This window comes from Macaca nemestrina, chromosome 13 (assembly GCF_043159975.1).
Source record: "Macaca nemestrina isolate mMacNem1 chromosome 13, mMacNem.hap1, whole genome shotgun sequence".
Classification (NCBI taxonomy): Eukaryota; Metazoa; Chordata; class Mammalia; order Primates; family Cercopithecidae; genus Macaca; species Macaca nemestrina.
The window spans coordinates 65,029,673-65,048,004 of NC_092137.1; the positions used below are offsets into that span (position 1 = coordinate 65,029,673).

Consider the following 18,332-nt stretch of genomic DNA (forward strand, 5'->3'; position numbering starts at 1 on the left):
AAGTGAAAATTCAATTCAATAATACAAATAATAGCATTCTCTACAATATCACTTATAATGTCACTCAACTACTATAAATATGAGAGTAGCATTATTTAATTAATTTCACACACATTAATTAAGCTTCTTTAAATACAAGGTACTGGGCACTAGAGATTAAATTATAAATGAAATACTATTCTTACCCTCAAAGAGTTTTCTGTTTAACAGTAGGGAAAACCACAGATAACAGCAAATGCGTGATATGTACTACACTTTTAATAGCGACACGTACATTCTAAATGCAAGTTTAAATGAAAGGGGATCAACTCAATTCATTCAATAGCTAAATTTCTTTTTTCTTTTTTTTTTGAAAGGGTCTTACCAAGCACGGTGGCTCATGCCTGTAATCCCAGCATTTTGGGAGGCCAAGAGGGATGGATCACTTGAGATCACGAGTTCGAGACCAGCCCAACCAACATGGTGAAATCATGTCTCTACTAAAAATACAAAAATTAGCGCAGCTGTAATCCCAGCTACCTGGGAGGCTGAGGCAGGAGAATTGCTTGAATCCTGGAGGCAGAGGTTGCAGTGAGCCGCAATTGCGCCACTGCACTCCAGTCTGGGTGACAGACTGAGACTCCGTCTCAAAAAAAGAAAAAGAAAAGGAACCCAAGCCGGAGTGCATGCAGTGGCGTAATCATGGCTCACTGCAGCCTCCACCTCCAGGGCTCAGTAGCTGGGACTACAATCATGTGCCAGCACATTCAGCTGATTTTTGTATTTTTTGTAGACACAGGGTTTTGCTGTGTTGCCCAGGTTGGTCTCAAAGTCCTGGGCTCAAACAATCCTCCCACCTCAGCCTCCCTAAGTGCTGGGATTACAGGCATGAGCCACTGTGCCTGGTCCAGTAACTGTATTTCTTAAAGGGTCATACAAACTCTAGATTAAAAGTATAAATCCCATAAAACATCAGGCATATTGATAAAAATTTTATTTTATTGATAACAATAATTTTTATCTTCACAAAAAATTGTCTAAAAAACATAGTCATTCATATTTCAAGATATGCAAGGCACATAAGAGTTAAACTTGCAAAGATGCACCAAAGACTACTCAATATATTTGCATATATTAACTCTCATTCTGTGCAATCACAATAACCCTATAAAGTAGGTGCTATTATTCCCATTTTACAGATGAGGAATCTGAGGCTAACCTGGCCAAGGTCACAAAGATAATGAGGAAAAGCTGGGATTTAAACTTACGGAATCCGGTTCTGGAGGCCCCATTCTTTTTTTTTTTTTTTTTTTAATTATTTTGTGGAGACCGGATCTCACCATCTTGACCAAGTTGGTCTCAAATTCTTGAGCTCAAGCCATCCTCCCACCTTAGCCTCCCAAAGTGCTGGGGTTACAGGCATGAACCAGCATGAGGTCCTACTCTTAACCACTATACTAGAAACCTCTCTAAGACTGCTGGTGACGATGGAGCAGCTAACATGGAGTGCTCTGTGACATGCACTCTCATGCAACCTTACAACAAACCCTTGAGAAGTCATTCTTTCCATCTACAGGACAAAACTCACAAAAGCCAGGTTAGAAACGTCCCCGAGGTCACACAGCCAGTGAGGGATGGTGGTAAGATTCAAACTCTGGCAGCATGGCTCCCTTGTGCTATGAGGTCTTTCAATAATTCAGTCTTACACTCATAAAAAAGGTCACATGACAAAATGTATTAATTCAAAAAGGCTTTGTATAAGTCTTCCTGAAACACTCTGGAAGGTTTTGGGGCTTATGACAAGCATTTCTTTAAGACAGCATTTACATTTAAGTCACTTTTCAACTTCACTACTTTGGACTGATCATAAACACATTTCTGCTCTTTAAAAAGAAATCTTTCTGTAGCAACTTGGCAGATTTTGGTACAGGAACAGTCTATTCTTTAAAATTAAATTTAGTAACAACTTATTCTGGTTACTCTGAAAGAGAAGGAGAGAATGAACTATTAAGAGGCCTTTCCTGTACTTTAATATTTCAAAACATGTTTGGTTTGGCCTAATTTGAATCTTGTGGACAACTAGCCCAGAACTTGACTCAAAAAGAGTAACACCATTTTAAAACAGCTAAATTCAAAAAAGCAACCTCAGGAGCCAATTCTGACAACTATTTCTCATAATTTTTACTTTTATTTCAAACAAAATATGAAAGATGCATACGGCAACATCCTCATAAAGCATACATGGACAGGTATTTGTAGTTCCGAACTATGGACAACCAAGAAACCAAATTGAAATTTTACAAAATTCTGTGGTATGACATTGCTGAACAAGCAATCAAATACACAAAAGATGGTTATCAAAAGAGAAATAATCCATATTTCTCTCAAATCCTTAACATGCTCCATTGTGTCCAGTGACTGAGAAATTTAAAACTCTGTGCTGTAATGCCTCCCTGGAACAGAGGTGAGCTAAAGATGAAGTGTCAAGCTGGATTTCCATCTTACCTTGCTTTCCTCCAACAGGTTCAAAGACTTCATAACCTTTGATACAGACTTGATATTTTTTCAATAGGGAACCCATAAAACTATTTTCAAATAAAAACATTAAGCAATGCCACTAGACAATCTGTCTTTCTCTGATCTATCGCTGCTCTATCGCTGCTCTATCGCTACGCATTCAAATTAAAAATATCTTTTTGCTTCCCCTTTATTGAATAAAAGTTTAACTTTGAATTAGAAGAAAATGTACCCATCGTCCCTTTTACACTTTTTGCAGGTGATAGAATCTATCGGATCACATTGGTGGCTATCACTGCTCACTAAGCATCCTAAAGACAGAAAGCATGCCATTACCAAATGTTTTATAAGCGTTATAATGCCCCGATGGTGGAAGTCTGGCAATACCTAGATATACAGCAAGGCTGGTGAATAAGGAGTTGAGGGGCGGGGGAAGCGGGAGTGAGGGAGGGAGGAAAGGAGGGAGTCGCCACCTTAAATCCATGCCGGACCGGGAACCTGCAGCCCACAACCTGATCCCTACCCTCCCCAACAGTGGACCGGCCACCACATTTTTTCAGATTCTCCCCACCCAACCCAGCACAGCACTCACCCTTCTGCGAAGAAGTCGGCACCCGGTCCAGCTTCGAGACGGGTCGGGGTGGCAGCGAGGGAGGGGACGTCTGGGCTGTGGGCGGGGGGTGTCTGTGCGTCACTCGAGTACAGGACGGTGAGTTCGAGGGTTGGGAGCGCAGAGGAGCGGGGAAATCAAGTCACGGCCGAAAAGGGAGGAGGAGAAACGGAGGGGTGGGGTGATGGAGCGCCCCCTCCCTAAAATAAACCCACCGGCCCCTGCGATCCCTGCCCCACAGAGGGAAAACAAAATCAGGGGAAATAATAGACCGACCAATAAATCTCTAAAACGACGAGGAGCGAGGAACAGACTTTAATTTAAAGGGGGGAAAATTGAGCGAGGGCTGGAGGGGAGACAGAGGGAAGTGGCTCTGGGTCTATCCCATGCCTTTGCAGTCCCCAAGCAGAGGAGGAGGCTGGCTGAGGGGAAGTTGCAGCGGCTCCCGAGGAGGAGGAGGAGGAGAAGGAGGAGGAGGAGGATGTTACACCGTAACAAGTACAGACAGACAGCCATGGATCAGAGGGGCGCTGCAAGCAGGAGCAGGGGCGGCCGCGGCTGGGCGAGCGGCGGCGGGCGGCAGCACCGCCTGCTCGGCTCGCTCAAGACATTTAATTGGATTGATGGGTTGTGCAGTGACTCACAGACTTTACAGAGTCGTACAGCAATCCCCGCCCAGCTGGACAGGGGAGATGCGGCGGGGACGGGCGGGGTAAGGGGGCCGAGGGAGAGCTGGGCTGGGAGGCGGCGACGGGAGGCTGAGGCGCTGAGGGGGCGGGAGCGGAGCGGAGCTACCCAATGGTGAGGCCCGCTGTTCCGACGGGCGTGGGCCTCGACCTATGGCGGCGCGGCTCGTTAAGCGGCTGGCTGCACCCCTGGCCCAATGAGTCTTCTAAGGACACTGCCGCGAGCGGGGCGGGGGCAGTGGAGTGGGGGGTGGGGAGAGGTGGGTGGACGTTCAAGTGTGGGGTGGAGGAAAGGAGGAGGTGCCGGAGACCCGCGGAGTTACTCGGCCCTCCTCGCTCCAGAAGTGCGCCTTCTGCCAATCCGAGCGCCTCGCGGGAGTGATGGACTCGAGCGCGTGACCAATGGGGAGGAGAGGGCTTCCGCAGCCGGCCTGAGGGGAAGGAGCGGGCGGCCGGCCTCCCCCTCTCCGCCCGCGCCTCTCCGGGCCCGCCCTCCCCTCCCGCGCCGCTCGGGTCAGTCACGCAAATAACAGTGTGAGCGCCGGGGCCGCGCGGGGGGGGCGGGGGCCCGCTGCTGGCTGCGTGACAGCGATAGGGACTGGCTGTGCTGCCTACTTCGATCCGGCAGGAGGAGGCGGCGGCGGAGGCTGGCTCCTTACTCTGCGTGCAGACGGCTGCTGCTGCTGCTCAGCCTCTGCCTGGCGCTGCCGGGGAGCCCCTGCGGCCAAAGCCCACTCCCGAGGGACAGCCAGATTTGGAGTGAATCAGATCACGCAGTGCCCACTCTTGGAAACCGCTCCGGGGGAAGTCCGGCGGGGCTGTGCGCTGGGATCTGAGGAGGCTGGAAGCCGTAGGCGGGAGGCTTGGCCGTGACATTTGCCCCTTGCTTGCTTGCCTGTTTTCTGGGAAAGTCGGGGTAGGGTGTGGGCAGGTCGAAACAGCTCCTGCATATGTCCTGTTTCTTTACTGAATTTCTGGAAAAGGCACTTCTTAACCTGGTATGAGCGAAGCTGTAAATGCATGTCGATACCTCAGCTTCCTCCAACCCTCCCTCCCGCACTGCTCTTCCTCCCACTGGCTCACCTTGAACCCTGACGGCAGTGCTCCACAGCACCCACTACTAGATCTTCTCCTCCCTGCTGATTCCCAGGAGCTATGGCTTTTCTCAGTTTCTTGGCTACTGTCCAGCAATCATTTTACAGACCTTAACCCTTTCCACACCCTTGTACTTGAAAGTACTGTAACTGTAACCACCAATAAACCTGAATGGAGAAGTTCACTAAAGCAAATACACTGGCAAGAACCCACCTTCTTCCCCACAGGTGCATTTCTGCACGTTATTTGAGACTTAAAGACAATTGCTTCTGTGAAGAAACTAAGGAAAGGCAAATTAGACGTTGCATCTCTATTCAAATTCACTTAGAATATCCGACGTCCCCTTTCCACAAAGGAGTCATCTGGAGAGACCTAGGAATAATTTAAGTTTGGAGTCTTGAAGTGAGCGAAATCTTTACATACGCGCGTGTGTGTGTGTATGTACATATATGTATATATTTCAAATATATGTGAAATGGAAACCTACAGTGGTCTGGAATTCAGAAGAGAGATACTAAGTGAACACAAAGGTTTACTTTGGTCATATTGGGAACTTTCTTGATTATTGTCATTTTAGGATACAGATCCTTCCCCTGGGCCTGTTAAGACATACAGCCTGACATTTTTCCCTGTCTGATTTTAGCCCTACTCCATGATTTCTTTCAGTAGTCCTGAGTCCACTTACAAAAATGAGCTGTACCACAAACTTCTTGTAGCACACAGCTTGTGTATGTGTTGCCTCTCAGTATACTGAAACTCCTTTGGAATTCCACAGTGCAAGAAGGCCAGTGTCTTCACCCCAAGACATGATTTGCAAAAAGTGAACAGTGTTCCCTTAGCCAGGTCACCCTGTGGTAAGTGAAACAAATTAGATCCCTCGTGTGGGAAAAATTCGCTTCTTTTCCAAAGTGGGTTATTGAACTACATTTAAGAATGTGCTGGCTGGGTGCAGTGGCTCATGCCTGTAATCCCAGCACTTTGGGAGGCCGAGGCGGGTAGATCACCTGAGATCGAGAGTTCGACACCAGCGTGGCCAACATGGTGAACCCTCGTCTTTACTGAAAAAAAAAAGAAAAAAAAAATTAACTAGGCCTGGTGGCGCGTGCCTGTAGTCCCAGCTACTCGGGGAGGCTGAGGTAGGAGAATCGCTTGAACCCAGGAGGCAGAGGTTGCAGTGAGCCAAGATTGTGCCCCTGCACTCAAGCCTGGACTGGACAACAGAGGGAGACTCCATCTCAAAAAAAAAAAAAAAAGAATGTGCTAATGACACATTTTAGAAGCCCCTTTCTTATTTCCTCCACTGTGAGGTCATTTCATGACTCAGGTGACTGTAATTGATCAGAGTATTATTTTACATATGAATAACCCTGAAGAAGATTTTGAATCTTCTTCATACACTAGAATGTAGTACGTAGTATGTAGCTGAGTAGACATTCACTAGTATCTTTCAGAGGATCTGCAAATACCTAGGGTTAGCATCTTGTGGCAGAAGCTGCCCCTGTGTCAGTTGTTACTGGCAGGTCTCCAGGCCCTACCTACTGTGTGCCTTCTAATTTTGTGCTCTCCTTATTCCAGTGTTTCTTAAAGGGAAGACACACCCAAATTCCTGGGTCTGCTGAGACCTATTGAGTTATCATCTCTGTAGGCTCTACCTGGACATCTGCTCTTTAAACAAATATCCCAGGTGACTTGAATAAACATTAACATTTTAAAATATTAAAATACTAAAATAAATATTTGATTTGAAAACCCTTGTTTATTCCTTCGTTTTGAAAATTTGAGAACCCCTGTTTATTTCTTGCTTTCCTCCTCTTCCTTTCTTATGTGTATCTATTTCTATTTCCTTTCTCCCATTTTTTTTTTTTTTTTTTTGAGACGGAGTCTCGCTCTGTCACCCAGGTTGTAGTGCAGTAGCACAATCTCGGCTCACTGCAAACTCTGCCTCCCGGGTTCAAGCGATTCTCCTGCCTCAGCCTCCCGAGTAGCTGGGATTACAGTCGCGCGCCACCACGCCCAACTAATTTTTGTATTTTTAGTAGAGACGGGGTTTCACCATGTTGGTCAGGCTGGTTTCAAACTCCTGACCTTGTGATCCACCCGCCTCGGCCTCCCAAAGTGCTGGGATTATAGGCATGAGCCACCGCGCCCAGCCTATATTTTCTATCTCATTTTTGTGATCATTTCTCCTATGCTGCTTGCACACAGGCCTTGCGGGGAAGGAGTGATCCCTAAAAAAGAGGATGAAGCTGGCGAATAGTCTTCCATAAATGACATGAGCATACCTCATAACTACAGCACTAAGAAGTATGGGCAAGTCAAATAAAAATTCTATATGTCTGAAAAAAAAAATCACTGTAATTGATATTGTCCGTGAATTGTAATATATGAGAAGCTTACTAGTTTATGATCTCAAAATACACAGAGACAATTTTTTCTATGGGGGAACATTTCAAAATGCAAATTTCAATGTATTAATTTCAACAATTATGGTGTTACTGTCATTTTTCTTCCAAACAGTGAGATGTACTAGTGATGTACTGGTAGTGTACTAGTGATGTAGTAGTCATGTACTAGTAGTGTAATGTACTAAGGCCGTGATGGTTATTTAAAAGCCAAAGTACTATATGAGATTTTTGGTGTCTCAAATGGCTTACAATCTATTTGAGAGGCTCAAAAGTACACACATGCAACATTAAAACAGGAACCTGAGGAAACGTGTAGGGAGACTTTAAGCGTGTTTGTCAGAGATAAGCAGAATTTGGTTCATTTCTATCTAGTTTTCCTCTTGCTTATCTCTACTTTCTAATCTATTGTGATTATGAGTTACATGTCTTTTTTAAAATCTTATGAAAAAAACCAAACAGTATGTGATAATAAAAGATTTCCTTTTTATTATTATTTATATATTTATATGATTGTAGCTGATCTTCTCAATTAGGATTTAAGCTCCGTTTTTTGTTTGTTTGTTTGTTTGTTTGTTTGTTTTTTGTTTTTTTTTTTTGAGACAGAGTCTTGCTCTGTCACGTAGGCTGGAGTGCAGTGACAAGATCTCGGCTCACTGCAAGCTCCACCTCCCGGGTTCACGCCATTCTCCTGCCTCAGCCTCCCGAGCAGCTGGGACTACAGGTGCCCACCGCCACACCCGGCTAATTTTTTTTGTATTTTTACTGGAGACAGGGTTTCACTGTGTTAGCCAGGATGGTCTCGATCTCCTGACCTCGGTGATCCGCCCGCCTCGGCCTCCCAAAGTGCTGGGATTACAGGTGTGAGCCAAGCTCCTTTTAAACAGATTTGAACATATACTACCCACATAGATCAGGAAGCAAAAGCAAATACTCTATCAAGGATAAAGGATTCAACCCAGACCTCAGAGAATTTCTATATATAAAGCCTAGGCAAACCTGAGCTCACAATCCAAATTACAAAACAAATGAAGAAAAAGACCATTGTGAGCAAGAGAAAGTAGAGGAAAAAAATTTTTTTTAAACCTGCACAGCCAAATTAGATTCTCAATCTGAAAAAAGAACAGATCAAGAAAAGAATAGGCCCATTTCACTTATGAACATAGATGCAAAAATTATAGGTAAAATATTAGCAAACTAAATCCAACATGCTTATTACAGTGAGCTAGGAGAAACCTTAAAACGTATTTCCCTGTCTTTAGAATGCATTTATCTGACTAGCCACCTATCTAGTCCTCTATCTTGAAAACATAATAAATCAGGTAGAGTTTACTCCAGATATTCAAGTATGATTTAACATCAGAAAGCCTATCAATATAATCCATCTCAAAAGACTAAGAAAAAGCATTTGAGAGAGTATATCACTTATTAATGATAAAAACTTGTATAAGATTAGGAATAGAAGGAAATTTACTTAACCTTATAAAGGACCAAAATGTACAGCAAGCACATTACTTAATGGATTAACTTTAAACACATTCCACATAAGTTTGAGATCAAGATAATATTGCCTCTACTATTTAATATGATGCTGAAAGTTCTGGCTAACAGAATGATATTTTTTAAAGGAAGAGGAAATTAAATAGAAGAATTAGAAGGAAGGAAACAAAATTTGGGTTGTTTGCAGTAATATGATTAACCACATAAAACATCCAATAGAAACAGCAAGCTACTAGAAATAATAAGCATTCAGCAAGGTGACGTGACAGAGATGTTGCTCTCCCCTTCTTCCATAATAATAGGTTTTTTAGCAGGGCACAGGGCCAACCAGAAGAAAAACACATTTGTCAGCCTCCCTTGCAGCTAGGTATTGTCATGTCCCAGGCAACGGGTTGTAAGCAGAAATAGTGCATACATCATTAAAGGGAGAAAGTGTGCCTTCATCCTCTTTCCTGTCACCTAGAATGCAGACATAATGGCTGCAGTGTTAGCAGTCATCTTAGATTATAAGCTGACCTTGGATAGGGAAGCCACACATGGCAGAGCAGCAAGACAGAAGATGCCTGCTATAGCAGTACCAGCCCTGAGGTACCTACCCACCAATCTTCTTTAATTTCTTGAATAAACCTCTGTCTCATCATGACACTTTTATTTTAGTTTATGTTTGTGTGTTTGCATTACTTGTAGCCAAATCTAATCCCAATTGATATAGCAAGATTCCCAAATAGAAAATCAATTCATGGCCCTGCACAGTGGTAACACTTGGGATGCTAAGGCAGGTGGATCATCTGAGGTCAGGAGTTAGAGACCAGCCTGGCCAACATGATGAAAAACCCTGTGTCTACTAAAAATGCAAAAATTAGCCTGGTGTGGTTATGCATGCCTAAGTCCCAGCTACTCAGGAGGCTGAGGCACGAGAATCGCTTGAAGGATCAGAGGCAGAGGTTGCAGTGAGCCGAGATCACGCCACTGCACTCCAGCCTGGGCAACAGAATAAGACTTGGTCTCAAAAAAAAAAAAAAAGAAAAAGAAAATAAATTCATGGAAACTGAAAGTATTCATTCACACTTACACTAACAAACTAGAAAAAAAGATACTATTTATACAAGCAACAAAACTATAAAAGATCCAGGAATTAACATGTTTAAATTTATTGAAGGAATTCAAAGGAAACCCAAATAGAGGTATATATAATGTTTATGGATAAGATGATGTAGCATTATTAAGATCTCAATTATCTCTAAAAGTGTTTATAAATTCAATGCAAACCAAACTTGTAGCAAGATTTGGGGAATTTAAACATACTCTAAAATGCACATGGAAGACTGAATTTCTTTCTAAGTTGGTCATGTTTGAGAGTAGCAGACATACAGAACCATGAAACAATAGAGAACTCAGAAACAATCCATTTACATATGAGAATCTGGTATGTGGTCATGGTAACACCACAAATCCATGAGGAAATCATGTTGAGTTAGTCAGCTATTGCTTGCTGCAATAATAATATTATATAACAGATAATCCCAACTTATCAGTGGCTTATGGCAGTCATTTATTTTTCTCCCTTATGGGTCTGAATATGAACTGAGATTCAGCTCATCTCATCTGGGCTCCTTAAGACTTGGTTGGGTTCAGCTGAATTCAGCTGGACTTGGCTCCAGGATGCAGGTCAGGTTCAAGTCTTCACCACATGTCTCCTTCTGGCAATGCCAGCAGCTCAGGAGGTCAAGCCAAATCATTCAAACACATTTAACACCTCTCCTCTCATCATATCCACTAACATTCCATTGGCCAAACAAGTCATATGGCCAAGCTGAACATCAATAGTGGAAGGTACTGCAAAACTTCATGCCAAAGGGCACAGGTGTGTAATTGTAGAGCCAGGAGCACAAGAATGATTGGGAACAATAATCCAATCTAACACAGAGATCTGGTTTCATAGATAATATTGAAGAAATTGGTTCACTGTGAGAAAAATATAAAATTAAACCCGTATCTCATACCATATGCAAAGGTGAGTTCAACATTAGCAACAACAACAAAAAACCTAAAAGTAAAAGGTAAAACTATAAAACTAATAGAAATCAAAGACAGAAGAATAGATTTGTAATCTTAGGGTAGAAAAAAGAAGAAAAGCATTTAAACAGGGCTCAAAGCATAAACTATAAAATCAAAAAAATGATGAACTTGATGACATCTGTTATGTTCAACAAAAAATATCATAGACAAGTTTAGAGAAAGTTAATAGATTGGAAAGTATTTTCAAAGGCTGAAGCCAACAAAAGATTAATATCTAGAATATATGGTATTAAGAATTCCCACAAATAACTGAGAAAAAAAAGAAATGCAATAGAAAAATAGCCAAAGGATATGAACAGGCAAATTTTTAGAAGGGAACCTTGAGAGACTAACAAGTAGATGAAGAGATATCCAACCCCACTTATAATCAGATAACTGTACATTAAAACACAAAAACACTTATTTACATCTATTCAATAGGCAAATATGTGAAAGTTGAGTAATATCAAGTGTTGCCTAGGATAGGAAGAAATTTGAATCCTCCTGCTTTGCTATTGGGAGTTAAGTCCTGGTACAATCATTTTGGAGCATTAACTAACACTACTTAATGAAATAAAGAATGTAGTAGAATGTATTTTTTCCGATGACCCAGCAGTTCCACTCCTGGGAATGTGCACCCTTAAGAAGCTCTTGAACAAGTCCATAAGTGACCACAATTGAGGTGGTGTTCATCACAGCAGCACTTGAGCTAGCCAGATATTGAAGGCAACCTTAGCATATACATCACCAGCACAATGGGTAAGTACGAGGTAATGGACGTCATGGAACAACATACAGCTGTTGGAAGTAATGCACTAAGTGTACATTTTGCAACATGGATACATTTTTTAAATGTTTTATGAATTTTTTAGAAAAGGTAAACAGAACAAGATCAGGTAAGCCCCAGGCCTTTGAATGTCTTTCCTTACAGGGTACATCTCCGTGTTTTTCATTTCTGCTGTTAGCTGGGACACTTTGAGGGAAGGGTAGGTAGGTATTATTACAGTTCACTTCTGACAAATATTTTCTTCCAGTTCTCACATGAGGTTGAGGCAGATTTTCATGTAGTCCCCAGGCCCCCACGGTTTCTACCCTCATAGCATCCACTATCACCTTCCTGCTCCCCTTTTGCATGTTTAAAAGACATTTATCGATTATATGTTTTCTTCCCAGGCTGGATGCAAGATGAGTGATGGTTGTTGAGGAGTGGGCCACAGTCCGAAATATAGAAAACAGTCCTTCTACTCTGCTACTCATATCTGCTCACGTCCCCGTCTCCAAGTTAAAAACATTCAAACACGCCGGGCGCGGTGGCTCACGCCTGTAATCCTAGCACTTTGGGAGGCCGAGGTGGGCAGATCACTTGAGGTCAGGAGTTTGAGACCAGCCTGGCCAACATGGTGAAACCCTGTCTGCATTAAAAATACAAAAACTGGCTGGGTGCAGTGGCTCCCAGCACTTTGGGAGGCCGAGGCAGGCTGATCACGAGGTCAGGAGATCAAGATCATCCTGGCTAACATGGTGAAACCCCATCTCTACTAAAAATACAAAAACAAAATTAGCTGAGCATGGGGGTGGGCGCCTGTAGTCCCAGTTACTCGGGAGGCTGAGGCAGGAGAATGGTATGAACCTGAGAGGCGGAGCTTGTAGCAAGCCGAGATTGTGCCACTGCGCTCCAGCCTGGGCGACAGAGCAAGACTGTCTCTTTAAAAAAAAAAAATCACCCAAACGGTCCTGGATTTTTAAAAGTTGTAAGACTGATCTAAACATATATTTGCTTATGTATCTTTGTACAACTCTTAATATGCTATCAGTTCTAATAATAACCATAAGGATAAAACAATAACAGTGATTGTAATATCAACTTTGTGTCAATAAGCAAGCAGTAGGCATGAAGGCCATTTAGAGTTGAGAAGCATGAGAAGAAAAAAGAGAGTTAGCCAAAGAAATTTAGGTTAAATATCAGAAATAGCTCCCTGAAATCAGGATTGATGAACAGATGGAGTTACCAAAAGGCTGGGGATACATGGGTAGTTCTCCGAAAAAAAATTTAAGGGTTTTCTAGTTGAAGACAGGAATGGATGAGATGGTTCTTGAAGTTTCTCCCAGCCCTGTTAGGTTATGAGCCCTCCAGTAGGCATGTTAAAAACAAAATCATTTCCAACAAAGGTACGCTCAGAATACCCCATGCTCGAATTATGCTGTTTTAAAAGCCAGTCTCTGCCAGAAGCTTTTCTTAATGGCTATATTACTAGTATACTAAATTCTGACCCTTACTAAGGGCTAGGATTTCACGGCCCTCAAACTCTCATATGCAGGAGCTTGCCTGAGCTCAGGTAGGGAACTCTACAGGAAGGCCCCTGATGTGAGGCCCAGCTGCTCACACCCTTTCCTGGTGGACTAGCAGCAGCTGCAGGCAATTCTCCAGCAAGCTTTGGGTCCCTGAATCCTGCAGAAGCCAGAATATGATCCTGCGGGGATGACTGTTCTCGGGATCGCATTTCTTACTATTCTCGCCTAGGGTCTGCAACACTCACCACTAGCTCCCAATATTGGGGCCTTAATGTTAACTTGCATCTGTTTCATAAACCTAACCCTAAAAGGTCTGATGATTTATCCAACTGCAGTTTCTGTAACTCCTAGGAGCTGTTGATCAGTAATTCCATATTTGCTAAATAATTACTTACTGAGTTCCAGGGAGCCTTGGGAGATGTATTTGGAAAAGTAGACTGAGTCCAGTTTATAGAGCATTAGATGCCTGGTTAAGAGTTTCAATTTATGGGATAAGACAATAGGGACCCTCTGGTGGTGGTTGAGAACTGGAAAAGCACAAAGAAGAGTGTTTTAAATTTAATTGAACAGGCCGGTCACAGTGGCTCACGCCCGTAATCCTAGCACTTTGGGAGCACGAGGCAGGCGGATCACTTGAGGTCAGGAGTTCAAAACCAGACTGGCCAACATGATGAAACCCCATCTCTACTAAAAATACAAAAAAAATGACCGGGCGCAGTGGCTCACATCTGTAATCCCAGCACTTTGCGGGCCCGAGGCGGGCGGATCACGAGGTCAGGAGATTGAGAACATCCTGGCTAACATGGTGACACCCCGTCTCTACTAAAAATACAAAAAATTAGCCGGGTGTGGTGGCGGGCGCCTGTAGTCCCAGTTACTCAGAAGGCTGAGGCAGGAAAATGGCGTGAACCCGGAAGGCGGAGCTTGCAGTGAGCGGAGATCGCGCCACTGCACTCCAGCCTGGTCCACGAGCGACGGAGCAAGACTCTGTCTCTTAAAAAGAAAAAAAAAAAAAAAAAAAATAGCCGGGGTTGGTTGGTGGCGGGTGCCTGTAATCCCAGCTACAGGAAGCTGAGGCAGGAAAATTGCTTGAACCCGGGAGGTGGAGGTTGCGGTAAGCCAGGATTGCACCACTGCATTCTAGCCTGGACGACGGAGCGAGACTCCGTCTCAAACAACAACAACAACAACAAAATTAATTGAACAAACACTTGTTGAGGAAAGGGACAAACAGCTATCAGGACCTTATTACAAGAAACCAGGAAAGCACTGTGGTAAACCCAGGAGGAAGAAAAAAAGTCCTTGCCTTAAGGAATTTATAGTTGCTAGATTTTGTTCTGTTTTTGTTTTTAATATAGGGGTAGTGTTTTGAGGTATTAACCAATGTGGCTTTTCTGCATTTCCTATACCCCGGTCCATTTTCTTGGGGTACAGATGTAGCACAGCAGAGATTTAGAAACAAATAAAAGAATTGATTCTTGATTTATAGTTTTCAAAATGAACTTTAAGAACTCACAACAGAGACAATAGTTTTAAAGAAGTAGCATGGGTTTTCATAAGTTTCAATGCAACATAAATGATAGATTTGGAAGCAGGACTAGCTGTATAATTTGTGGAGCTTGGAAATAAAAAGAGCGGTTAAAGTACTAGAATATAAAGATGTTCCCTTTCTTCTGTAGTGTGTCTCTGAACTTGTGGTGTGGGATTTTTCATTTATTTAATGTCATTCTAAGTTAAAAAAATGGAAAATTTAATTTATTAGCTTGACTTTTATTCATTTTTATATTGTGCGCTACCAGTTTTAAGTGCAAATATAACAGCATTTACTTTATATGTGGAATCACTGAAATTATCCAGTTCATATTTCATAGTTTGTACATGCATATGTATTTTGTTCTTACCAGAACATTGGAAACACTGCACAACCAGCTCAATTGCTTTTATTCCTTGATATGTAACCATTCTACCAACACTCTATCTTCAGCTTAGTGATGAGCAAGGAACAGCTGAAAGGAAAAAGAACTATACATTGCCCAATATTTCCCATTCCTTCTGTGTCTTCATGTTCAGCATATGTGATTTAGCTAATACAGGGAAATATAACAAGTAAGAAAAGATATATAATCCATTTCCCTGGTCATTCACATTTTTTAGAATGCCATTGCCTTTTTTTTTCTGCATTCAAACAGGTTCTGGTTTGAATGGAAAACGTGATCTCTCAGGGCTGTCAGCACCCCCACTTACCAATCAAAGATGAAACATACCTGTCACTGAACCGCCAAACATTGTGAGACAACCAGAATTCTGGGCTTGTGGGGCAGCAAGGAACAGCAGATGTACAACTGATGAATATCTCCTCTGCTCATGCACCATTGTCCCAGCAGACATCACCTACAAATCATAGGTTCAAAAGTAAAATCAAGACTTTCAAGACAGCACAGCAGAGTATTAAACCAAACTTGGGCCCTTCTGAGTGTAAGACCCTGTACAACTGCAAGGGTGGCACATCTGTGATGCTAGCCATGTTTGGAAGAACAAATGAAGAGCCAGGCTACCCAGCTGCAGACAAGATAATGATGACCTGGACTGAGGGTGGGAGAGAAAGCCAGGGACTCTAGATACAAATGTATCTCTGAGAAAGGGGGTTCTGAGTCGTGATCTTGGGTTCAACACTACCATCTACCCATCAGGTCATGCCCTAGAAACCCCTAAGATGTTGGAAATGAAAGCAGGGAAGAGCAACTGTACCTTGCTGCCAAGGCCTTATGTAATCCATTGAAACCTTGGAAAATATAGAAAATCCCAAAAAAATAATTAAACTATCTGTAATTCTACCATTCAGAGAGAGTCACTGTTAAAATTTTGGTTCATAAGTGATTTGAAATGTATTTATACAAAATTTGTAAATGTAACAATATATGGTAATAATTTCTCATAATACTGCATGTGTTTCTAGAAAATGATTTTTAACTCAACATTGCTTTTTAAGGTGAGTATTTGGTGGCGGTTTGTACGATGAATTCTGGAGGAAACAATCTGACAACAGAGAGCCTGGTCAGGAGAGAAACACAAGAATCCAACAGGGGAACTCTGGAGGTTTGCAGTGGAAAGAGACAGGAAAGGACTGGATGGGGCTTAAAAAGATAGTGAAAAAAGCAAGTCACCAAAGCTTCTATCTATATATAGTTCAAATGCAGACAAAATTAAACACCACGTTATTCAGTAATATATATGCAGGCTGTAAAACTACATAGAAAGATGAAATCCAGCATGATAGCTCCTGGGGTGGCGCCAGGGAGGCAAATGTGTTCAGAAATGGGCTCACAGTGGCTTCTAAGGGGCTAGTAATGTTCTATTTCTTAAGCTGGGTGGAAGACACATGAGTGTCGATTTATGATTATTTTTTAAACTATACACTTTCATTTAATATACTCTTTTTTGTGCATGATATAATATAAGCCTATATATCTTAGGCCAATTCCAAAAGATAAGGTTTTCCCCAGCCCCAGTCTCTGTATCCTGAGGTTTTGCCAGATAGGTTATAGAAATTGAGGCTCTTCCGGAAAAACACCCAACTTCTTCACCACCCACATAATTTAATCTGACTGGAGTATATTTGTCTGAAAGGTTATGTCTGAGCTGAGACCAGCACCAACGCAGGAATGCACTAGCATATAGATACACAGACATACATGGATACATAGCAGACCTAACCATGCGTGGCCAGGATTGGAAAAGCTTTCTGCTCTGGAAGTGTCTTCCTTGTAGCATGAACAGCAGGTACATGGCATGCTTTTCCAGCTTCAGGACAGCCACCCCAAACCAAATCTAGGATGTGGAAGGGGATGAGTAGCTGCCAAGTATGTTATGAAGTCCTCTTCAGGTTATAGCACATCTGCAGGATCCTCAAGGACAGGTATGTTGTGATCTTGCCTTTCTCGTATCCCAACTGGGTAGACATGCTACATGAGATACTTTCAGCAGCCTTACAAACATTTCCTATTCTAATATACAGAATATATTTTATTCTAATATATGAATATTGCATATTCACATATATTATATTAAATATATATGTATATATATCATTGACACCTCAAAGCCATGATTATTGCTTAGAGCAAAACTAAACTGAAGTAGAGAGCAAAGGTAGCCTGAATTAATGTTTTTAAAAGCTTTCAAAAAAAAAAAGGTCCCTATTAATAGTATAGCTCGTACAAAGAGAGAGAGTACAAATCATGAAAGTGGTCCACTTTGGTGGAAAGTTTGCACAGGGATTTTATGGTTCTTAAGAAAGTAGAATATGGGCAGTGAGCAGCCCTACTCTATGACCCTAAACAGAACTTGTGACCCAAGAGACTATTGTAAATCTCTTCCCATTCCAATAATAAATCTATTTTGAGCTCTGCCAGGCTCTGGTAAAGTGCTCTGTGTACATTAGCTCATATATAGATACACTCAAAATATTTCCATTTGTTCAAAGATATCCCTCCTCATCTTCTTCCTCTTTGTCTTCATCAAAATCTTCATCACAGGGCATCAGTGCTGGGTCCTCTGAAGGGAGACCACCCTGGCAGCATCAATCCTGCACCCTTTCCTATTGCACTGAAGAGTAACAAAAGTAATTTATATAAACTTATGGAAGAAGCACCTACAATGGAATTGAAAACAAATCATTTGGCTTATTTCTGGCATGACCCCTGTAGTGCACAACCCCTTTTCTATCTCAATGCCTGTGTTTTTTCACTTTTGTAACAGGCAGAAGCACTCTGTACACATTACCTCACTGGAATATTTTGGAATCTAACTACTTGATCGCTAGTACAGAAAGCCATTGTAGGAAATGTGAATTCTGATAAACAGGTCTTTGTTTTAAGTTACACTCTGGTGTAACATAAAATTGATGTTATAATTTTTTTTACATAATTATTTTATAATGGATACTCAGTAGACCTTTAACTCTGCCATAACATGTCACAAGAATAGAGGAAAAAAATATGAACAACAGCGTGTTTTTAAAAATGCTGTTAACACAGGTCTACCAAGCTTTGAGCAAAGGATTTCTATGGTGATTCATAGATTAGGTCCAGCTAGGTTGAGAGTGCTGAGAAAGAACAGTACGGAGATTCCTCAAAAAACTAAAAACAGAACTACCATACAATCCAGCAATCCTGCTACTAGATATATACCCAA

The 18,332-nt window shown here is 42.2% G+C and overlaps 1 protein-coding gene across 1 annotated transcript in view; it reads right to left on the reverse strand.

The window, feature by feature from the left end:
• Positions 1–3,689, reverse strand: part of LOC105465151 (SERTA domain containing 2) — a 123,531-nt gene extending 119,842 nt beyond the window's left edge. Inside the window, exon 1 of the mRNA XM_011713421.2 lies at positions 3,089–3,689. The gene's annotated coding sequence lies outside the window, so the exon portion shown is untranslated. The remainder of the gene's footprint in view (positions 1–3,088) is intronic.
• Positions 3,690–18,332: the final 14,643 nt, after the last annotated feature.